Source organism: Oncorhynchus nerka, linkage group LG8 (assembly GCF_034236695.1).
Source record: "Oncorhynchus nerka isolate Pitt River linkage group LG8, Oner_Uvic_2.0, whole genome shotgun sequence".
Lineage (NCBI taxonomy): Eukaryota > Metazoa > Chordata > Actinopteri > Salmoniformes > Salmonidae > Oncorhynchus > Oncorhynchus nerka.
In genome coordinates, this window is record NC_088403.1 from 353,445 (window position 1) to 378,314 (window position 24,870).

At 45.9% G+C, this 24,870-nt stretch overlaps 1 protein-coding gene across 1 annotated transcript in view; it reads left to right on the forward strand.

The window, feature by feature from the left end:
* The first annotated feature begins 247 nt into the window (after window positions 1-247).
* LOC135573006 (epidermal growth factor receptor kinase substrate 8-like) overlaps window positions 248-24,870 on the forward strand; it is a 135,595-nt gene continuing 110,972 nt past the window's right edge. Inside the window, exon 1 of the mRNA XM_065022061.1 lies at window positions 248-335. The gene's annotated coding sequence lies outside the window, so the exon portion shown is untranslated. The remainder of the gene's footprint in view (window positions 336-24,870) is intronic.

Sequence of the window (24,870 nt, forward strand, 5' to 3'; positions counted from 1 at the left end):
GAGGGGAGAGAGAGAGAGAGGGGAAGAGGGAGGGAGGTAAAGGCGGATCTTAGTTAGATGAAACAGACCACACATTTGCAATAGAAGTACCGTAACCGTTTAGTTCAAACGCTGTTTTCTACGGTCCTTTCTACTTTTGCCAGCCTGTGCGTGACCTTTTGACGCCAGGTGCGTCGCAGAGGACGAGGCGGTCTGGATACGGCGACCCGCCGCTCGGACGTCCAAGGTGATAGAAGTCAACTAATACTCTACTTCGGGGCTATTGTATTCTTCCCAGAAGGAATAGGAGTCTGCCATGCGCTAATACAGAGGGTTTGTGAAGACATTTTCAGCAGGTAAGTGCAGACTTCTCTCGCTTTTCCCCACAAAATAAACACCATATATATATATAGTCCTATCTGTGTATGAAAACAGTAACCTATTGACTCTCGATTGGTGAATTCACCTTTGATTATTTACAAAACCAGGTAATATGAATCCTATCATAGCCTGTATAATGCATCGCTGACAAGATATTCAATTGAACGTGTTGACTTATTATTATTCAAAGCGCTGTATTGAACGGTATAGACCGTAGCCTTAGACCGTTGCACCGTAGCAACCTGGGCCCGGTTTTTCCAAAAGCATCTCAAGGCTAATAAGTTCATCGTTAGAATCTTCGTAGGAGCATCGGTCAATCTCTGAGCTGTTTCCCCACCAAAACCATCGCTATTGAAAAGCTACTGTAAGAGCGTCGTTAGATGCATTTCCTCTCCTGCATCACTTTAAACACAGAAGATCTCTGCTGAACATAGAACCACACAGTTCATCCGTCTCTCTGTGACCGCAGATAACTTCAGGACAAACAAAGTTGATGTTTTTGCCATTAATGCAAACAAGCGAAGTATAAACAGATGCTTCAAATTCAATCCGAGACGACGTTATAAAATAAAACAGTAGGCTATAGGCCTATTTAAATCATATTTAAATGAATGTCATGTTCAATTCAGTTCTATTTTTCTACTTGTCGGCTGCTGTCTGTGATTGGTCAATATATTTCATGATTTGTAGCCAAACCGTACGCCATCATGTGACGATTTGTTGCGTTATTATTGGCTAAGCATTAGAAAAAGTGGTCCCACTACTTGACACCACGCGTCACTATAACACGGTTATAACCATGTCATAACTAGGGATGCACGATATATCGGTGAACATATCGGAATCGGACGATATTGGCAAAAAATGCCAACGTCTAGTTTAACGACCCGATGTCTAGTTTAACGGCGATGTTAAAACCGATGTCAAAGCTGCCGTGCATACCTGTATAACGTAGGTAGATGAGGTGCATACCTGTATAACGTAGGTAGATGACCTACATACCTGTATAACGTAGGTAGATGAGGTACATACCTGTATAACGTAGGTAGATGAGGTGCATACCTGTATAACGTAGGTAGATGAGGTACATACCTGTATAACGTAGGTAGATGAGGTGCATACCTGTATAACGTAGGTATATGAGGTGCATACCTGTATAACGTAGGTATATGAGGTGCATACCTGTATAACGTAGGTAGATGAGGTGCATACCTGTATAACGTAGGTAGATGAGGTACATACCTGTATAACGTAGGTAGATGAGGTGCATACCTGTATAACGTAGGTAGATGACCTACATACCTGTATAATGTAGGTAGATGACCTACATACCTGTATAACGTAGGTAGATGAGGTACATACCTGTATAACGTAGGTAGATGAGGTATATACCTGTATAACGTAGGTAGATGAGGTGCATACCTGTATAACGTAGGTAGATGAGGTACATACCTGTATAACGTAGGTAGATGAGGTACATACCTGTATAACGTAGGTAGATGAGGTACATACCTGTATAACGTAGGTAGATGAGGTACATACCTGTATAACGTAGGTAGATGAGGTGCATACCTGTATAACGTAGGTAGATGAGGTACATACCTGTATAACGTAGGTAGATGAGGTGCATACCTGTATAACGTAGGTATATGAGGTGCATACCTGTATAACGTAGGTATATGAGGTGCATACCTGTATAACGTAGGTAGATGAGGTGCATACCTGTATAACGTAGGTAGATGACCTACATACCTGTATAATGTAGGTAGATGACCTACATACCTGTATAACGTAGGTAGATGAGGTACATACCTGTATAACGTAGGTAGATGAGGTATATACCTGTATAACGTAGGTAGATGAGGTGCATACCTGTATAACGTAGGTAGATGAGGTACATACCTGTATAACGTAGGTAGATGAGGTACATACCTGTATAACGTAGGTAGATGAGGTACATACCTGTATAACGTAGGTAGATGAGGTACATACCTGTATAACGTAGGTAGATGAGGTGCATACCTGTATAACGTAGGTAGATGAGGTACATACCTGTATAACGTAGGTATATGAGGTGCATACCTGTATAACGTAGGTAGATGAGGTGCATACCTGTATAACGTAGGTAGATGAGGTGCATACCTGTATAACGTAGGTAGATGAGGTACATACCTGTATAACGTAGGTAGATGAGGTGCATACCTGTATAATGTAGGTAGATGACATAATGACGCCATGTAAAATGTTCCGCTACACCTGCAACACAGCATCCCTAACCTCGCCCACAATGTCTGCTGTGTGGATCGAGCAGTCAACAAGTCCAGCAGTCAATTGAAAGAATAAGAATTTCAGCGAGACAACTCAAAAGGTGAAAACCATTAATAACAAGATAATGGAGTTCATTCCCCTTGACAATCAACCGTTACCTGTCGTGGGTGATGTTGGCTTTCGCGGACTGGTCGAGCACCGGTACACACTACCAAGTGTGATGTTTTTCAGGTGTTGCCTTACCAGAGTTACACAGTAATAGTGTCACTGCTATTAGCTTCACGACATACTATGAAATGCCTTTTAAGGGTCTTTGCGTGTCAAAAAAGATACAGTAGCTCTGTCAAAGCTGTACAAAAAAGTCTGCAACACCGGCCACGAACGATGTGTTTACAATACCGCGTTGGTAATAAAGCATAATTTGTTCGACCGCAACTTCTGGGGTAGCTAGCTTTAGCTTAGTACCTAGCTAGCTTTAGCTTAGTACCTAGCTAGCTTTAGCTTGGTACCTAGCTAGCTTTAGCTTGGTGCCTAGCTAGCTTTAGCTTAGTACCTAGCTAGCTTTAGCTTGGTACCTAGCTAGCTTTAGCTTAGTACCTAGCTAGCTTTAGCTTGGTGCCTAGCTAGCTTTAGCTTGGTACCTAGCTAGCTTTAGCTTGGTACCTAGCTAGCTTTAGCTTGGTACCTAGCTAGCTTTAGCTTGGTGCCTAGCTAGCTTTAGCTTGGTACCTAGCTAGCTTTAGCTTGGTGCCTAGCTAGCTTTAGCTTGGTACCTAGCTAGCTTTAGCTTGGTACCTAGCTAGTTTTACCTTAGTACCTAGCTAGCTTTAGCTTGGTACCTAGCTAGCTTTAGCTTGGTGCCTAGCTAGCTTTAGCTTGGTACCTAGCTAGCTTTAGCTTGGTGCCTAGCTAGCTCTAGCTTGGTACCTAGCTAGCACCAATACAACCAGCCTGATAACTATGACCAGTAGAAACTGCAGTCATATTCATTATTCTTAGCAATGGGGAACTCATTACTAAAGGGTAGTCTGCTGTATGTAACTAGGGCTGGGGAACTCATTACTAAAGGGTTGTCTGCTGTATGTAACTAGGGCTGGGGAACTCATTACTAAAGGGCTGTCTGCTGTATGTAACTAGGGCTGGGGAACTCATTACTAAAGGGCTGGGGAACTCATTACTAAAGGGCTGTCTGCTGTATGTAACTAGGGCTGGGGAACTCATTACTAAAGGGCTGTCTGCTGTATGTAACTAGGGCTGGGGAACTCATTACTAAAGGGTTGTCTGCTGTATGTAACTAGGGCTGGGGAACTCATTACTAAAGGGTAGTCTGCTGTATGTAACTAGGGCTGGGGAACTCATTACTAAAGGGTAGGGCTGGGGAACTCTTACTAAAGGGTTGTCTGCTGTATGTAACTAGGGCTGGGGAACTCATTACTAAAGGGTTGTCTGCTGTATGTAACTAGGGCTGGGGAACTCATTACTAAAGGGTTGTCTGCTGTATGTAACTAGGGCTGGGGAACTCATTACTAAAGGGTTGTCTGCTGTATGTAACTAGGGCTGGGGAACTCATTACTAAAGGGTTGTCTGCTGTATGTAACTAGGGCTGGGGAACTCATTACTAAAGGGTTGTCTGCTGTATGTAACTAGGGCTGGGGAACTCATTACTAAAGGGCTGTCTGCTGTATGTATACTAGGGCTGGGGAACTAGGTAACTAGGGCTGGGGAACTCATTACTAAAGGGTTGTCTGCTGTATGTAACTAGGGCTGGGGAACTCATTACTAAAGGGTTGTCTGCTGTATGTAACTAGGGCTGGGGAACTCATTACTAAAGGGTTGTCTGCTGTATGTAACTAGGGCTGGGGAACTCATTACTAAAGGGTTGTCTGCTGTATGTAACTAGGGCTGGGGAACTCATTACTAAAGGGTTGTCTGCTGTATGTAACTAGGGCTGGGGAACTCATTACTAAAGGGTTGTCTGCTGTATGTAACTAGGGCTGGGGAACTCATTACTAAAGGGTTGTCTGCTGTATGTAACTAGGGCTGGGGAACTCATTACTAAAGGGTTGTCTGCTGTATGTAACTAGGGCTGGGGAACTCATTACTAAAGGGTTGTCTGCTGTATGTAACTAGGGCTGGGGAACTCATTACTAAAGGGCTGTCTGCTGTATGTAACTAGGGCTGGGGAACTCATTACTAAAGGGTAGTCTGCTGTATGTAACTAGGGCTGGGGAACTCATTACTAAAGGGCTGTCTGCTGTATGTAACTAGGGCTGGGGAACTCATTACTAAAGGGTTGTCTGCTGTATGTAACTAGGGCTGGGGAACTCATTACTAAAGGGCTGTCTGCTGTATGTAACTAGGGCTGGGGAACTCATTACTAAAGGGCTGTCTGCTGTATGTAACTAGGGCTGGGGAACTCATTACTAAAGGGTTGTCTGCTGTATGTAACTAGGGCTGGGGAACTCATTACTAAAGGGCTGTCTGCTGTATGTAACTAGGGCTGGGGAACTCATTACTAAAGGGTAGTCTGCTGTATGTAACTAGGGCTGGGGAACTCATTACTAAAGGGTTGTCTGCTGTATGTAACTAGGGCTGGGGAACTCATTACTAAAGGGTTGTCTGCTGTATGTAACTAGGGCTGGGGAACTCATTACTAAAGGGCTGTCTGCTGTATGTACCTAGGGCTGGGGAACTCATTACTAAAGGGCTGTCTGCTGTATGTAACTAGGGCTGGGGAACTCATTACTAAAGGGTTGTCTGCTGTATGTAACTAGGGCTGGGGAACTCATTACTAAAGGGTAGTCTGCTGTATGTAACTAGGGCTGGGGAACTCATTACTGAAGGGTTGTCTGCTGTATGTAACTAGGGCTGGGGAACTCATTACTAAAGGGTAGTCTGCTGTATGTAACTAGGGCTGGGGAACTCATTACTAAAGGGTTGTCTGCTGTATGTAACTAGGGCTGGGGAACTCATTACTAAAGGGTTGTCTGCTGTATGTAACTAGGGCTGGGGAACTCATTACTAAAGGGTTGTCTGCTGTATGTAACTAGGGCTGGGGAACTCATTACTAAAGGGTAGTCTGCTGTATGTAACTAGGGCTGGGGAACTCATTACTAAAGGGTTGTCTGCTGTATGTAACTAGGGCTGGGGAACTCATTACTAAAGGGTTGTCTGCTGTATGTAACTAGGGCTGGGGAACTCATTACTAAAGGGTTGTCTGCTGTATGTAACTAGGGCTGGGGAACTCATTACTAAAGGGTTGTCTGCTGTATGTAACTAGGGCTGGGGAACTCATTACTAAAGGGTTGTCTGCTGTATGTAACTAGGGCTGGGGAACTCATTACTAAAGGGCTGTCTGCTGTATGTAACTAGGGCTGGGGAACTCATTACTAAAGGGTAGTCTGCTGTATGTAACTAGGGCTGGGGAACTCATTACTAAAGGGCTGTCTGCTGTATGTAACTAGGGCTGGGGAACTCATTACTAAAGGGTTGTCTGCTGTATGTAACTAGGGCTGGGGAACTCATTACTAAAGGGCTGTCTGCTGTATGTAACTAGGGCTGGGGAACTCATTACTAAAGGGTAGTCTGCTGTATGTAACTAGGGCTGGGGAACTCATTACTAAAGGGCTGTCTGCTGTATGTAACTAGGGCTGGGGAACTCATTACTAAAGGGTTGTCTGCTGTATGTAACTAGGGCTGGGGAACTCATTACTAAAGGGCTGTCTGCTGTATGTAACTAGGGCTGGGGAACTCATTACTAAAGGGCTGTCTGCTGTATGTAACTAGGGCTGGGGAACTCATTACTAAAGGGTTGTCTGCTGTATGTAACTAGGGCTGGGGAACTCATTACTAAAGGGCTGTCTGCTGTATGTAACTAGGGCTGGGGAACTCATTACTAAAGGGTAGTCTGCTGTATGTAACTAGGGCTGGGGAACTCATTACTAAAGGGTTGTCTGCTGTATGTAACTAGGGCTGGGGAACTCATTACTAAAGGGTTGTCTGCTGTATGTAACTAGGGCTGGGGAACTCATTACTAAAGGGCTGTCTGCTGTATGTAACTAGGGCTGGGGAACTCATTACTAAAGGGCTGTCTGCTGTATGTAACTAGGGCTGGGGAACTCATTACTAAAGGGTAGTCTGCTGTATGTAACTAGGGCTGGGGAACTCATTACTGAAGGGTTGTCTGCTGTATGTAACTAGGGCTGGGGAACTCATTACTAAAGGGTAGTCTGCTGTATGTAACTAGGGCTGGGGAACTCATTACTAAAGGGCTGTCTGCTGTATGTAACTAGGGCTGGGGAACTCATTACTAAAGGGTAGTCTGCTGTATGTAACTAGGGCTGGGGAACTCATTACTAAAGGGCTGTCTGCTGTATGTAACTAGGGCTGGGGAACTCATTACTAAAGGGTAGTCTGCTGTATGTAACTAGGGCTGGGGAACTCATTACTAAAGGGCTGTCTGCTGTATGTACCTAGGGCTGGGGAACTCATTACTAAAGGGTTGTCTGCTGTATGTAACTAGGGCTGGGGAACTCATTACTAAAGGGTTGTCTGCTGTATGTAACTAGGGCTGGGGAACTCATTACTAAAGGGCTGTCTGCTGTATGTAACTAGGGCTGGGGAACTCATTACTAAAGGGTTGTCTGCTGTATGTAACTAGGGCTGGGGAACTCATTACTAAAGGGTTGTCTGCTGTATGTAACTAGGGCTGGGGAACTCATTACTAAAGGGCTGTCTGCTGTATGTAACTAGGGCTGGGGAACTCATTACTAAAGGGTTGTCTGCTGTATGTAACTAGGGCTGGGGAACTCATTACTAAAGGGTTGTCTGCTGTATGTAACTAGGGCTGGGGAACTCATTACTAAAGGGTAGTCTGCTGTATGTAACTAGGGCTGGGGAACTCATTACTAAAGGGTTGTCTGCTGTATGTAACTAGGGCTGGGGAACTCATTACTAAAGGGTTGTCTGCTGTATGTAACTAGGGCTGGGGAACTCATTACTAAAGGGCTGTCTGCTGTATGTAACTAGGGCTGGGGAACTCATTACTAAAGGGTTGTCTGCTGTATGTAACTAGGGCTGGGGAACTCATTACTAAAGGGTTGTCTGCTGTATGTAACTAGGGCTGGGGAACTCATTACTAAAGGGCTGTCTGCTGTATGTAACTAGGGCTGGGGAACTCATTACTAAAGGGCTGTCTGCTGTATGTAACTAGGGCTGGGGAACTCATTACTAAAGGGTAGTCTGCTGTATGTAACTAGGGCTGGGGAACTCATTACTAAAGGGTTGTCTGCTGTATGTAACTAGGGCTGGGGAACTCATTACTAAAGGGTAGTCTGCTGTATGTAACTAGGGCTGGGGAACTCATTACTAAAGGGCTGTCTGCTGTATGTAACTAGGGCTGGGGAACTCATTACTAAAGGGTAGTCTGCTGTATGTAACTAGGGCTGGGGAACTCATTACTAAAGGGTTGTCTGCTGTATGTACCTAGGGCTGGGGAACTCATTACTAAAGGGTAGTCTGCTGTATGTAACTAGGGCTGGGGAACTCATTACTAAAGGGCTGTCTGCTGTATGTAACTAGGGCTGGGGAACTCATTACTAAAGGGTAGTCTGCTGTATGTAACTAGGGCTGGGGAACTCATTACTAAAGGGCTGTCTGCTGCTGTATGTACCTAGGGCTGGGGAACTCATTACTAAAGGGTTGTCTGCTGTATGTAACTAGGGCTGGGGAACTCATTACTAAAGGGTTGTCTGCTGTATGTAACTAGGGCTGGGGAACTCATTACTAAAGGGCTGTCTGCTGTATGTAACTAGGGCTGGGGAACTCATTACTAAAGGGTTGTCTGCTGTATGTAACTAGGGCTGGGGAACTCATTACTAAAGGGTTGTCTGCTGTATGTAACTAGGGCTGGGGAACTCATTACTAAAGGGCTGTCTGCTGTATGTAACTAGGGCTGGGGAACTCATTACTAAAGGGTTGTCTGCTGTATGTAACTAGGGCTGGGGAACTCATTACTAAAGGGTTGTCTGCTGTATGTAACTAGGGCTGGGGAACTCATTACTAAAGGGTAGTCTGCTGTATGTAACTAGGGCTGGGGAACTCATTACTAAAGGGTTGTCTGCTGTATGTAACTAGGGCTGGGGAACTCATTACTAAAGGGTTGTCTGCTGTATGTAACTAGGGCTGGGGAACTCATTACTAAAGGGCTGTCTGCTGTATGTAACTAGGGCTGGGGAACTCATTACTAAAGGGTTGTCTGCTGTATGTAACTAGGGCTGGGGAACTCATTACTAAAGGGTTGTCTGCTGTATGTAACTAGGGCTGGGGAACTCATTACTAAAGGGCTGTCTGCTGTATGTAACTAGGGCTGGGGAACTCATTACTAAAGGGCTGTCTGCTGTATGTAACTAGGGCTGGGGAACTCATTACTAAAGGGTAGTCTGCTGTATGTAACTAGGGCTGGGGAACTCATTACTAAAGGGTTGTCTGCTGTATGTAACTAGGGCTGGGGAACTCATTACTAAAGGGTAGTCTGCTGTATGTAACTAGGGCTGGGGAACTCATTACTAAAGGGCTGTCTGCTGTATGTAACTAGGGCTGGGGAACTCATTACTAAAGGGTAGTCTGCTGTATGTAACTAGGGCTGGGGAACTCATTACTAAAGGGTTGTCTGCTGTATGTACCTAGGGCTGGGGAACTCATTACTAAAGGGTTGTCTGCTGTATGTACCTAGGGCTGGGGAACTCATTACTAAAGGGTTGTCTGCTGTATGTAACTAGGGCTGGGGAACTCATTACTAAAGGGTAGTCTGCTGTATGTAACTAGGGCTGGGGAACTCATTACTAAAGGGTTGTCTGCTGTATGTAACTAGGGCTGGGGAACTCATTACTAAAGGGTTGTCTGCTGTATGTAACTAGGGCTGGGGAACTCATTACTAAAGGGCTGTCTGCTGTATGTAACTAGGGCTGGGGAACTCATTACTAAAGGGTTGTCTGCTGTATGTACCTAGGGCTGGGGAACTCATTACTAAAGGGCTGTCTGCTGTATGTAACTAGGGCTGGGGAACTCATTACTAAAGGGTTGTCTGCTGTATGTACCTAGGGCTGGGGAACTCATTACTAAAGGGTTGTCTGCTGTATGTAACTAGGGCTGGGGAACTCATTACTAAAGGGTTGTCTGCTGTATGTAACTAGGGCTGGGGAACTCATTACTAAAGGGCTGTCTGCTGTATGTAACTAGGGCTGGGGAACTCATTACTAAAGGGTTGTCTGCTGTATGTAACTAGGGCTGGGGAACTCATTACTAAAGGGCTGTCTGCTGTATGTAACTAGGGCTGGGGAACTCATTACTAAAGGGTAGTCTGCTGTATGTAACTAGGGCTGGGGAACTCATTACTAAAGGGCTGTCTGCTGTATGTAACTAGGGCTGGGGAACTCATTACTAAAGGGTTGTCTGCTGTATGTACCTAGGGCTGGGGAACTCATTACTAAAGGGTAGTCTGCTGTATGTAACTAGGGCTGGGGAACTCATTACTAAAGGGCTGTCTGCTGTATGTAACTAGGGCTGGGGAACTCATTACTAAAGGGTTGTCTGCTGTATGTAACTAGGGCTGGGGAACTCATTACTAAAGGGTTGTCTGCTGTATGTAACTAGGGCTGGGGAACTCATTACTAAAGGGTTGTCTGCTGTATGTAACTAGGGCTGGGGAACTCATTACTAAAGGGTTGTCTGCTGTATGTAACTAGGGCTGGGGAACTCATTACTAAAGGGTAGTCTGCTGTATGTAACTAGGGCTGGGGAACTCATTACTAAAGGGTTGTCTGCTGTATGTAACTAGGGCTGGGGAACTCATTACTAAAGGGTAGTCTGCTGTATGTAACTAGGGCTGGGGAACTCATTACTAAAGGGCTGTCTGCTGTATGTAACTAGGGCTGGGGAACTCATTACTAAAGGGTAGTCTGCTGTATGTAACTAGGGCTGGGGAACTCATTACTAAAGGGTTGTCTGCTGTATGTAACTAGGGCTGGGGAACTCATTACTAAAGGGTTGTCTGCTGTATGTAACTAGGGCTGGGGAACTCATTACTAAAGGGCTGTCTGCTGTATGTAACTAGGGCTGGGGAACTCATTACTAAAGGGCTGTCTGCTGTATGTAACTAGGGCTGGGGAACTCATTACTAAAGGGTTGTCTGCTGTATGTAACTAGGGCTGGGGAACTCATTACTAAAGGGTTGTCTGCTGTATGTAACTAGGGCTGGGGAACTCATTACTAAAGGGTTGTCTGCTGTATGTAACTAGGGCTGGGGAACTCATTACTAAAGGGCTGTCTGCTGTATGTAACTAGGGCTGGGGAACTCATTACTAAAGGGTTGTCTGCTGTATGTAACTAGGGCTGGGAACTCATTACTAAAGGGTTGTCTGCTGTATGTAACTAGGGCTGGGGAACTCATTACTAAAGGGCTGTCTGCTGTATGTACCTAGGGCTGGGGAACTCATTACTAAAGGGTTGTCTGCTGTATGTAACTAGGGCTGGGGAACTCATTACTAAAGGGCTGTCTGCTGTATGTAACTAGGGCTGGGGAACTCATTACTAAAGGGCTGTCTGCTGTATGTAACTAGGGCTGGGGAACTCATTACTAAAGGGCTGTCTGCTGTATGTACCTAGGGCTGGGGAACTCATTACTAAAGGGTAGTCTGCTGTATGTAACTAGGGCTGGGGAACTCATTACTAAAGGGTTGTCTGCTGTATGTAACTAGGGCTGGGGAACTCATTACTAAAGGGCTGTCTGCTGTATGTAACTAGGGCTGGGGAACTCATTACTAAAGGGTAGTCTGCTGTATGTACCTAGGGCTGGGGAACTCATTACTAAAGGGCTGTCTGCTGTATGTAACTAGGGCTGGGGAACTCATTACTAAAGGGTTGTCTGCTGTATGTAACTAGGGCTGGGGAACTCATTACTAAAGGGCTGTCTGCTGTATGTACCTAGGGCTGGGGAACTCATTACTAAAGGGTTGTCTGCTGTATGTAACTAGGGCTGGGGAACTCATTACTAAAGGGCTGTCTGCTGTATGTAACTAGGGCTGGGGAACTCATTACTAAAGGGCTGTCTGCTGTATGTAACTAGGGCTGGGGAACTCATTACTAAAGGGTTGTCTGCTGTATGTAACTAGGGCTGGGGAACTCATTACTAAAGGGTTGTCTGCTGTATGTAACTAGGGCTGGGGAACTCATTACTAAAGGGTTGTCTGCTGTATGTAACTAGGGCTGGGGAACTCATTACTAAAGGGCTGTCTGCTGTATGTAACTAGGGCTGGGGAACTCATTACTAAAGGGTTGTCTGCTGTATGTAACTAGGGCTGGGGAACTCATTACTAAAGGGTTGTCTGCTGTATGTAACTAGGGCTGGGGAACTCATTACTAAAGGGTAGTCTGCTGTATGTAACTAGGGCTGGGGAACTCATTACTAAAGGGTTGTCTGCTGTATGTAACTAGGGCTGGGGAACTCATTACTAAAGGGTTGTCTGCTGTATGTAACTAGGGCTGGGGAACTCATTACTAAAGGGTTGTCTGCTGTATGTAACTAGGGCTGGGGAACTCATTACTAAAGGGTAGTCTGCTGTATGTAACTAGGGCTGGGGAACTCATTACTAAAGGGTTGTCTGCTGTATGTAACTAGGGCTGGGGAACTCATTACTAAAGGGTTGTCTGCTGTATGTAACTAGGGCTGGGGAACTCATTACTAAAGGGTTGTCTGCTGTATGTAACTAGGGCTGGGGAACTCATTACTAAAGGGTTGTCTGCTGTATGTAACTAGGGCTGGGGAACTCATTACTAAAGGGTTGTCTGCTGTATGTAACTAGGGCTGGGGAACTCATTACTAAAGGGCTGTCTGCTGTATGTAACTAGGGCTGGGGAACTCATTACTAAAGGGTAGTCTGCTGTATGTAACTAGGGCTGGGGAACTCATTACTAAAGGGCTGTCTGCTGTATGTAACTAGGGCTGGGGAACTCATTACTAAAGGGTTGTCTGCTGTATGTAACTAGGGCTGGGGAACTCATTACTAAAGGGCTGTCTGCTGTATGTAACTAGGGCTGGGGAACTCATTACTAAAGGGTAGTCTGCTGTATGTACCTAGGGCTGGGGAACTCATTACTAAAGGGCTGTCTGCTGTATGTAACTAGGGCTGGGGAACTCATTACTAAAGGGTTGTCTGCTGTATGTAACTAGGGCTGGGGAACTCATTACTAAAGGGCTGTCTGCTGTATGTAACTAGGGCTGGGGAACTCATTACTAAAGGGCTGTCTGCTGTATGTAACTAGGGCTGGGGAACTCATTACTAAAGGGTTGTCTGCTGTATGTAACTAGGGCTGGGGAACTCATTACTAAAGGGCTGTCTGCTGTATGTAACTAGGGCTGGGGAACTCATTACTAAAGGGTAGTCTGCTGTATGTAACTAGGGCTGGGGAACTCATTACTAAAGGGTTGTCTGCTGTATGTAACTAGGGCTGGGGAACTCATTACTAAAGGGTTGTCTGCTGTATGTAACTAGGGCTGGGGAACTCATTACTAAAGGGCTGTCTGCTGTATGTAACTAGGGCTGGGGAACTCATTACTAAAGGGCTGTCTGCTGTATGTAACTAGGGCTGGGGAACTCATTACTAAAGGGTAGTCTGCTGTATGTAACTAGGGCTGGGGAACTCATTACTGAAGGGTTGTCTGCTGTATGTAACTAGGGCTGGGGAACTCATTACTAAAGGGTAGTCTGCTGTATGTAACTAGGGCTGGGGAACTCATTACTAAAGGGCTGTCTGCTGTATGTAACTAGGGCTGGGGAACTCATTACTAAAGGGTAGTCTGCTGTATGTAACTAGGGCTGGGGAACTCATTACTAAAGGGCTGTCTGCTGTATGTAACTAGGGCTGGGGAACTCATTACTAAAGGGTAGTCTGCTGTATGTAACTAGGGCTGGGGAACTCATTACTAAAGGGCTGTCTGCTGTATGTACCTAGGGCTGGGGAACTCATTACTAAAGGGTTGTCTGCTGTATGTAACTAGGGCTGGGGAACTCATTACTAAAGGGTTGTCTGCTGTATGTAACTAGGGCTGGGGAACTCATTACTAAAGGGCTGTCTGCTGTATGTAACTAGGGCTGGGGAACTCATTACTAAAGGGTTGTCTGCTGTATGTAACTAGGGCTGGGGAACTCATTACTAAAGGGTTGTCTGCTGTATGTAACTAGGGCTGGGGAACTCATTACTAAAGGGCTGTCTGCTGTATGTAACTAGGGCTGGGGAACTCATTACTAAAGGGTTGTCTGCTGTATGTAACTAGGGCTGGGGAACTCATTACTAAAGGGTTGTCTGCTGTATGTAACTAGGGCTGGGGAACTCATTACTAAAGGGTAGTCTGCTGTATGTAACTAGGGCTGGGGAACTCATTACTAAAGGGTTGTCTGCTGTATGTAACTAGGGCTGGGGAACTCATTACTAAAGGGTTGTCTGCTGTATGTAACTAGGGCTGGGGAACTCATTACTAAAGGGCTGTCTGCTGTATGTAACTAGGGCTGGGGAACTCATTACTAAAGGGTTGTCTGCTGTATGTAACTAGGGCTGGGGAACTCATTACTAAAGGGTTGTCTGCTGTATGTAACTAGGGCTGGGGAACTCATTACTAAAGGGCTGTCTGCTGTATGTAACTAGGGCTGGGGAACTCATTACTAAAGGGCTGTCTGCTGTATGTAACTAGGGCTGGGGAACTCATTACTAAAGGGTAGTCTGCTGTATGTAACTAGGGCTGGGGAACTCATTACTAAAGGGTTGTCTGCTGTATGTAACTAGGGCTGGGGAACTCATTACTAAAGGGTAGTCTGCTGTATGTAACTAGGGCTGGGGAACTCATTACTAAAGGGCTGTCTGCTGTATGTAACTAGGGCTGGGGAACTCATTACTAAAGGGTAGTCTGCTGTATGTAACTAGGGCTGGGGAACTCATTACTAAAGGGTTGTCTGCTGTATGTACCTAGGGCTGGGGAACTCATTACTAAAGGGTAGTCTGCTGTATGTAACTAGGGCTGGGGAACTCATTACTAAAGGGCTGTCTGCTGTATGTAACTAGGGCTGGGGAACTCATTACTAAAGGGTAGTCTGCTGTATGTAACTAGGGCTGGGGAACTCATTACTAAAGGGCTGTCTGCTGTATGTACCTAGGGCTGGGGAACTCATTACTAAAGGGTTGTCTGCTGTATGTAACTAGGGCTGGGGAACTCATTACTAAAGGGTTGTCTGCTGTATGTAACTAGGGCTGGGGAACTCATTACTAAAGGGCTGTCTGCTGTATGTAACTAGGGCTGGGGAACTCATTACTAAAGGGTTGTCTGCTGTATGTAACTAGGGCTGGGGAACTCATTACTAAAGGGTTGTCTGCTGTATGTAACTAGGGCTGGGGAACTCATTACTAAAGGGCTGTCTGCTGTATGTAACTAGGGCTGGGGAACTCATTACTAAAGGGTTGTCTGCTGTATGTAACTAGGGCTGGGGAACTCATTACTAAAGGGTTGTCTGCTGTATGTAACTAGGGCTGGGGAACTCATTACTAAAGGGTAGTCTGCTGTATGTAACTAGGGCTGGGGAACTCATTACTAAAGGGTTGTCTGCTGTATGTAACTAGGGCTGGGGAACTCATTACTAAAGGGTTGTCTGCTGTATGTAACTAGGGCTGGGGAACTCATTACTAAAGGGCTGTCTGCTGTATGTAACTAGGGCTGGGGAACTCATTACTAAAGGGTTGTCTGCTGTATGTAACTAGGGCTGGGGAACTCATTACTAAAGGGTTGTCTGCTGTATGTAACTAGGGCTGGGGAACTCATTACTAAAGGGCTGTCTGCTGTATGTAACTAGGGCTGGGGAACTCATTACTAAAGGGCTGTCTGCTGTATGTAACTAGGGCTGGGGAACTCATTACTAAAGGGTAGTCTGCTGTATGTAACTAGGGCTGGGGAACTCATTACTAAAGGGTTGTCTGCTGTATGTAACTAGGGCTGGGGAACTCATTACTAAAGGGTAGTCTGCTGTATGTAACTAGGGCTGGGGAACTCATTACTAAAGGGCTGTCTGCTGTATGTAACTAGGGCTGGGGAACTCATTACTAAAGGGTAGTCTGCTGTATGTAACTAGGGCTGGGGAACTCATTACTAAAGGGTTGTCTGCTGTATGTACCTAGGGCTGGGGAACTCATTACTAAAGGGTTGTCTGCTGTATGTACCTAGGGCTGGGGAACTCATTACTAAAGGGTTGTCTGCTGTATGTAACTAGGGCTGGGGAACTCATTACTAAAGGGTAGTCTGCTGTATGTAACTAGGGCTGGGGAACTCATTACTAAAGGGTTGTCTGCTGTATGTAACTAGGGCTGGGGAACTCATTACTAAAGGGTTGTCTGCTGTATGTAACTAGGGCTGGGGAACTCATTACTAAAGGGTTGTCTGCTGTATGTAACTAGGGCTGGGGAACTCATTACTAAAGGGTTGTCTGCTGTATGTAACTAGGGCTGGGGAACTCATTACTAAAGGGCTGTCTGCTGTATGTAACTAGGGCTGGGGAACTCATTACTAAAGGGTTGTCTGCTGTATGTAACTAGGGCTGGGGAACTCATTACTAAAGGGTTGTCTGCTGTATGTAACTAGGGCTGGGGAACTCATTACTAAAGGGTTGTCTGCTGTATGTAACTAGGGCTGGGGAACTCATTACTAAAGGGCTGTCTGCTGTATGTAACTAGGGCTGGGGAACTCATTACTAAAGGGTTGTCTGCTGTATGTAACTAGGGCTGGGGAACTCATTACTAAAGGGCTGTCTGCTGTATGTAACTAGGGCTGGGGAACTCATTACTAAAGGGTAGTCTGCTGTATGTAACTAGGGCTGGGGAACTCATTACTAAAGGGCTGTCTGCTGTATGTAACTAGGGCTGGGGAACTCATTACTAAAGGGTTGTCTGCTGTATGTACCTAGGGCTGGGGAACTCATTACTAAAGGGTAGTCTGCTGTATGTAACTAGGGCTGGGGAACTCATTACTAAAGGGCTGTCTGCTGTATGTAACTAGGGCTGGGGAACTCATTACTAAAGGGTTGTCTGCTGTATGTAACTAGGGCTGGGGAACTCATTACTAAAGGGTTGTCTGCTGTATGTAACTAGGGCTGGGGAACTCATTACTAAAGGGTTGTCTGCTGTATGTAACTAGGGCTGGGGAACTCATTACTAAAGGGTTGTCTGCTGTATGTAACTAGGGCTGGGGAACTCATTACTAAAGGGTAGTCTGCTGTATGTAACTAGGGCTGGGGAACTCATTACTAAAGGGTTGTCTGCTGTATGTAACTAGGGCTGGGGAACTCATTACTAAAGGGTAGTCTGCTGTATGTAACTAGGGCTGGGGAACTCATTACTAAAGGGCTGTCTGCTGTATGTAACTAGGGCTGGGGAACTCATTACTAAAGGGTAGTCTGCTGTATGTAACTAGGGCTGGGGAACTCATTACTAAAGGGTTGTCTGCTGTATGTAACTAGGGCTGGGGAACTCATTACTAAAGGGTTGTCTGCTGTATGTAACTAGGGCTGGGGAACTCATTACTAAAGGGCTGTCTGCTGTATGTAACTAGGGCTGGGGAACTCATTACTAAAGGGCTGTCTGCTGTATGTAACTAGGGCTGGGGAACTCATTACTAAAGGGTTGTCTGCTGTATGTAACTAGGGCTGGGGAACTCATTACTAAAGGGTTGTCTGCTGTATGTAACTAGGGCTGGGGAACTCATTACTAAAGGGTTGTCTGCTGTATGTAACTAGGGCTGGGGAACTCATTACTAAAGGGCTGTCTGCTGTATGTAACTAGGGCTGGGGAACTCATTACTAAAGGGTTGTCTGCTGTATGTAACTAGGGCTGGGGAACTCATTACTAAAGGGTTGTCTGCTGTATGTAACTAGGGCTGGGGAACTCATTACTAAAGGGCTGTCTGCTGTATGTACCTAGGGCTGGGGAACTCATTACTAAAGGGTTGTCTGCTGTATGTAACTAGGGCTGGGGAACTCATTACTAAAGGGCTGTCTGCTGTATGTAACTAGGGCTGGGGAACTCATTACTAAAGGGCTGTCTGCTGTATGTAACTAGGGCTGGGGAACTCATTACTAAAGGGCTGTCTGCTGTATGTAACTAGGGCTGGGGAACTCATTACTAAAGGGTAGTCTGCTGTATGTAACTAGGGCTGGGGAACTCATTACTAAAGGGTTGTCTGCTGTATGTAACTAGGGCTGGGGAACTCATTACTAAAGGGCTGTCTGCTGTATGTAACTAGGGCTGGGGAACTCATTACTAAAGGGTAGTCTGCTGTATGTACCTAGGGCTGGGGAACTCATTACTAAAGGGCTGTCTGCTGTATGTAACTAGGGCTGGGGAACTCATTACTAAAGGGTTGTCTGCTGTATGTAACTAGGGCTGGGGAACTCATTACTAAAGGGCTGTCTGCTGTATGTACCTAGGGCTGGGGAACTCATTACTAAAGGGTTGTCTGCTGTATGTAACTAGGGCTGGGGAACTCATTACTAAAGGGCTGTCTGCTGTATGTAACTAGGGCTGGGGAACTCATTACTAAAGGGCTGTCTGCTGTATGTAACTAGGGCTGGGGAACTCATTACTAAAGGGTTGTCTGCTGTATGTAACTAGGGCTGGGGAACTCATTACTAAAGGGTTGTCTGCTGTATGTAACTAGGGCTGGGGAACTCATTACTAAAGGGTTGTCTGCTGTATGTAACTAGGGCTGGGGAACTCATTACTAAAGGGCTGTCTGCTGTATGTAACTAGGGCTGGGGAACTCATTACTAAAGGGTTGTCTGCTGTATGTAACTAGGGCTGGGGAACTCATTACTAAAGGGTTGTCTGCTGTATGTAACTAGGGCTGGGGAACTCATTACTAAAGGGCTGTCTGCTGTATGTACCTAGGGCTGGGGAACTCATTACTAAAGGGTTGTCTGCTGTATGTAACTAGGGCTGGGGAACTCATTACTAAAGGGCTGTCTGCTGTATGTAACTAGGGCTGGGGAACTCATTACTAAAGGGCTGTCTGCTGTATGTAACTAGGGCTGGGGAACTCATTACTAAAGGGCTGTCTGCTGTATGTACCTAGGGCTGGGGAACTCATTACTAAAGGGTAGTCTGCTGTATGTAACTAGGGCTGGGAACTCATTACTAAAGGGTTGTCTGCTGTATGTAACTAGGGCTGGGGAACTCATTACTAAAGGGCTGTCTGCTGTATGTAACTAGGGCTGGGGAACTCATTACTAAAGGGTAGTCTGCTGTATGTACCTAGGGCTGGGGAACTCATTACTAAAGGGCTGTCTGCTGTATGTAACTAGGGCTGGGGAACTCATTACTAAAGGGTTGTCTGCTGTATGTAACTAGGGCTGGGGAACTCATTACTAAAGGGCTGTCTGCTGTATGTACCTAGGGCTGGGGAACTCATTACTAAAGGGTTGTCTGCTGTATGTAACTAGGGCTGGGGAACTCATTACTAAAGGGCTGTCTGCTGTATGTAACTAGGGCTGGGGAACTCATTACTAAAGGGCTGTCTGCTGTATGTAACTAGGGCTGGGGAACTCATTACTAAAGGGTAGTCTGCTGTATGTACCTAGGGCTGGGGAACTCATTACTAAAGGGTTGTCTGCTGTATGTAACTAGGGCTGGGGAACTCATTACTAAAGGGTAGTCTGCTGTATGTAACTAGGGCTGGGGAACTCATTACTAAAGGGCTGTCTGCTGTATGTAACTAGGGCTGGGGAACTCATTACTAAAGGGTAGTCTGCTGTATGTAACTAGGGCTGGGGAACTCATTACTAAAGGGTTGTCTGCTGTATGTAACTAGGGCTGGGGAACTCATTACTAAAGGGTAGTCTGCTGTATGTAACTAGGGCTGGGGAACTCATTACTAAAGGGTAGTCTGCTGTATGTAACTAGGGCTGGGGAACTCATTACTAAAGGGTTGTCTGCTGTATGTAACTAGGGCTGGGGAACTCATTACTAAAGGGTAGTCTGCTGTATGTAACTAGGGCTGGGGAACTCATTACTAAAGGGTTGTCTGCTGTATGTAACTAGGGCTGGGGAACTCATTACTAAAGGGTTGTCTGCTGTATGTAACTAGGGCTGGGGAACTCATTACTAAAGGGCTGTCTGCTGTATGTAACTAGGGCTGGGGAACTCATTACTAAAGGGTTGTCTGCTGTATGTAACTAGGGCTGGGGAACTCATTACTAAAGGGTTGTCTGCTGTATGTAACTAGGGCTGGGGAACTCATTACTAAAGGGCTGTCTGCTGTATGTACCTAGGGCTGGGGAACTCATTACTAAAGGGTTGTCTGCTGTATGTAACTAGGGCTGGGGAACTCATTACTAAAGGGCTGTCTGCTGTATGTAACTAGGGCTGGGGAACTCATTACTAAAGGGCTGTCTGCTGTATGTAACTAGGGCTGGGGAACTCATTACTAAAGGGCTGTCTGCTGTATGTAACTAGGGCTGGGGAACTCATTACTAAAGGGTAGTCTGCTGTATGTAACTAGGGCTGGGGAACTCATTACTAAAGGGTTGTCTGCTGTATGTAACTAGGGCTGGGGAACTCATTACTAAAGGGCTGTCTGCTGTATGTAACTAGGGCTGGGGAACTCATTACTAAAGGGTAGTCTGCTGTATGTAACTAGGGCTGGGGAACTCATTACTAAAGGGCTGTCTGCTGTATGTAACTAGGGCTGGGGAACTCATTACTAAAGGGTTGTCTGCTGTATGTAACTAGGGCTGGGGAACTCATTACTAAAGGGCTGTCTGCTGTATGTACCTAGGGCTGGGGAACTCATTACTAAAGGGTTGTCTGCTGTATGTAACTAGGGCTGGGGAACTCATTACTAAAGGGCTGTCTGCTGTATGTAACTAGGGCTGGGGAACTCATTACTAAAGGGCTGTCTGCTGTATGTAACTAGGGCTGGGGAACTCATTACTAAAGGGTAGTCTGCTGTATGTACCTAGGGCTGGGGAACTCATTACTAAAGGGTTGTCTGCTGTATGTAACTAGGGCTGGGGAACTCATTACTAAAGGGTAGTCTGCTGTATGTAACTAGGGCTGGGGAACTCATTACTAAAGGGCTGTCTGCTGTATGTAACTAGGGCTGGGGAACTCATTACTAAAGGGTAGTCTGCTGTATGTAACTAGGGCTGGGGAACTCATTACTAAAGGGTTGTCTGCTGTATGTAACTAGGGCTGGGGAACTCATTACTAAAGGGTAGTCTGCTGTATGTAACTAGGGCTGGGGAACTCATTACTAAAGGGTAGTCTGCTGTATGTAACTAGGGCTGGGGAACTCATTACTAAAGGGTTGTCTGCTGTATGTAACTAGGGCTGGGGAACTCATTACTAAAGGGTAGTCTGCTGTATGTAACTAGGGCTGGGGAACTCATTACTAAAGGGCTGTCTGCTGTATGTAACTAGGGCTGGGGAACTCATTACTAAAGGGTTGTCTGCTGTATGTAACTAGGGCTGGGGAACTCATTACTAAAGGGTAGTCTGCTGTATGTAACTAGGGCTGGGGAACTCATTACTAAAGGGCTGTCTGCTGTATGTAACTAGGGCTGGGGAACTCATTACTAAAGGGTTGTCTGCTGTATGTAACTAGGGCTGGGGAACTCATTACTAAAGGGTAGTCTGCTGTATGTAACTAGGGCTGGGGAACTCATTACTAAAGGGTTGTCTGCTGTATGTAACTAGGGCTGGGGAACTCATTACTAAAGGGTAGTCTGCTGTATGTAACTAGGGCTGGGGAACTCATTACTAAAGGGTAGTCTGCTGTATGTAACTAGGGCTGGGGAACTCATTACTAAAGGGTTGTCTGCTGTATGTAACTAGGGCTGGGGAACTCATTACTAAAGGGTTGTCTGCTGTATGTAACTAGGGCTGGGGAACTCATTACTAAAGGGTTGTCTGCTGTATGTAACTAGGGCTGGGGAACTCATTACTAAAGGGCTGTCTGCTGTATGTAACTAGGGCTGGGGAACTCATTACTAAAGGGTTGTCTGCTGTATGTAACTAGGGCTGGGGAACTCATTACTAAAGGGTTGTCTGCTGTATGTAACTAGGGCTGGGGAACTCATTACTAAAGGGTTGTCTGCTGTATGTAACTAGGGCTGGGGAACTCATTACTAAAGGGTTGTCTGCTGTATGTAACTAGGGCTGGGGAACTCATTACTAAAGGGTAGTCTGCTGTATGTACCTAGGGCTGGGGAACTCATTACTAAAGGGTTGTCTGCTGTATGTAACTAGGGCTGGGGAACTCATTACTAAAGGGCTGTCTGCTGTATGTAACTAGGGCTGGGGAACTCATTACTAAAGGGTAGTCTGCTGTATGTAACTAGGGCTGGGGAACTCATTACTAAAGGGTAGTCTGCTGTATGTAACTAGGGCTGGGGAACTCATTACTAAAGGGTTGTCTGCTGTATGTAACTAGGGCTGGGGAACTCATTACTAAAGGGTTGTCTGCTGTATGTAACTAGGGCTGGGGAACTCATTACTAAAGGGCTGTCTGCTGTATGTAACTAGGGCTGGGGAACTCATTACTAAAGGGTTGTCTGCTGTATGTAACTAGGGCTGGGGAACTCATTACTAAAGGGTAGTCTGCTGTATGTACCTAGGGCTGGGGAACTCATTACTAAAGGGTTGTCTGCTGTATGTAACTAGGGCTGGGGAACTCATTACTAAAGGGCTGTCTGCTGTATGTAACTAGGGCTGGGGAACTCATTACTAAAGGGTAGTCTGCTGTATGTAACTAGGGCTGGGGAACTCATTACTAAAGGGTGTCTGCTGTATGTAACTAGGGCTGGGGAACTCATTACTAAAGGGTAGTCTGCTGTATGTAACTAGGGCTGGGGAACTCATTACTAAAGGGTTGTCTGCTGTATGTAACTAGGGCTGGGAACTCATTACTAAAGGGTTGTCTGCTGTATGTAACTAGGGCTGGGGAACTCATTACTAAAGGGTTGTCTGCTGTATGTAACTAGGGCTGGGGAACTCATTACTAAAGGGTTGTCTGCTGTATGTAACTAGGGCTGGGGAACTCATTACTAAAGGGTTGTCTGCTGTATGTAACTAGGGCTGGGGAACTCATTACTAAAGGGTTGTCTGCTGTATGTAAGGGCTGGGGAACTCATTACTAAAGGGCTGTCTGCTGTATGTAACTAGGGCTGGGGAACTCATTACTAAAGGGTAGTCTGCTGTATGTAACTAGGGCTGGGGAACTCATTACTAAAGGGTTGTCTGCTGTATGTAACTAGGGCTGGGGAACTCATTACTAAAGGGCTGTCTGCTGTATGTAACTAGGGCTGGGGAACTCATTACTAAAGGGTAGTCTGCTGTATGTAACTAGGGCTGGGGAACTCATTACTAAAGGGTAGTCTGCTGTATGTAACTAGGGCTGGGGAACTCATTACTAAAGGGCTGTCTGCTGTATGTAACTAGGGCTGGGGAACTCATTACTAAAGGGTAGTCTGCTGTATGTACCTAGGGCTGGGGAACTCATTACTAAAGGGTTGTCTGCTGTATGTAACTAGGGCTGGGGAACTCATTACTAAAGGGTAGTCTGCTGTATGTAACTAGGGCTGGGGAACTCATTACTAAAGGGTTGTCTGCTGTATGTAACTAGGGCTGGGGAACTCATTACTAAAGGGTAGTCTGCTGTATGTAACTAGGGCTGGGGAACTCATTACTAAAGGGTTGTCTGCTGTATGTAACTAGGGCTGGGGAACTCATTACTAAAGGGTAGTCTGCTGTATGTAACTAGGGCTGGGGAACTCATTACTAAAGGGCTGTCTGCTGTATGTAACTAGGGCTGGGGAACTCATTACTAAAGGGTAGTCTGCTGTATGTAACTAGGGCTGGGGAACTCATTACTAAAGGGTAGTCTGCTGTATGTAACTAGGGCTGGGGAACTCATTACTAAAGGGTAGTCTGCTGTATGTAACTAGGGCTGGGGAACTCATTACTAAAGGGCTGTCTGCTGTATGTAACTAGGGCTGGGGAACTCATTACTAAAGGGCTGTCTGCTGTATGTAACTAGGGCTGGGGAACTCATTACTAAAGGGTAGTCTGCTGTATGTAACTAGGGCTGGGGAACTCATTACTAAAGGGTTGTCTGCTGTATGTAACTAGGGCTGGGGAACTCATTACTAAAGGGTTGTCTGCTGTATGTAACTAGGGCTGGGGAACTCATTACTAAAGGGTTGTCTGCTGTATGTAACTAGGGCTGGGGAACTCATTACTAAAGGGTAGTCTGCTGTATGTACCTAGGGCTGGGGAACTCATTACTAAAGGGTTGTCTGCTGTATGTAACTAGGGCTGGGGAACTCATTACTAAAGGGCTGTCTGCTGTATGTAACTAGGGCTGGGGAACTCATTACTAAAGGGCTGTCTGCTGTATGTACCTAGGGCTGGGGAACTCATTACTAAAGGGTTGTCTGCTGTATGTAACTAGGGCTGGGGAACTCATTACTAAAGGGCTGTCTGCTGTATGTAACTAGGGCTGGGGAACTCATTACTAAAGGGTAGTCTGCTGTATGTAACTAGGGCTGGGGAACTCATTACTAAAGGGTAGTCTGTTGTATGTAACTAGGGCTGGGGAACTCATTACTAAAGGGCTGTCTGCTGTATGTACCTAGGGCTGGGGAACTCATTACTAAAGGGTAGTCTGCTGTATGTAACTAGGGCTGGGAACTCATTACTAAAGGGTAGTCTGCTGTATGTAACTAGGGCTGGGAACTCATTACTAAAGGGTAGTCTGCTGTATGTAACTAGGGCTGGGGAACTCATTACTAAAGGGTTGTCTGCTGTATGTAACTAGGGCTGGGGAACTCATTAGGGTAGTCTGCTGTATGTAACTAGGGCTGGGGAACTCATTACTAAAGGGTTGTCTGCTGTATGTAACTAGGGCTGGGGAACTCATTACTAAAGGGTAGTCTGCTGTATGTAACTAGGGCTGGGGAACTCATTACTAAAGGGCTGTCTGCTGTATGTAACTAGGGCTGGGGAACTCATTACTAAAGGGCTGTCTGCTGTATGTAACTAGGGCTGGGGAACTCATTACTAAAGGGTAGTCTGCTGTATGTAACTAGGGCTGGGGAACTCATTACTAAAGGGTAGTCTGCTGTATGTAACTAGGGCTGGGGAACTCATGCTCAA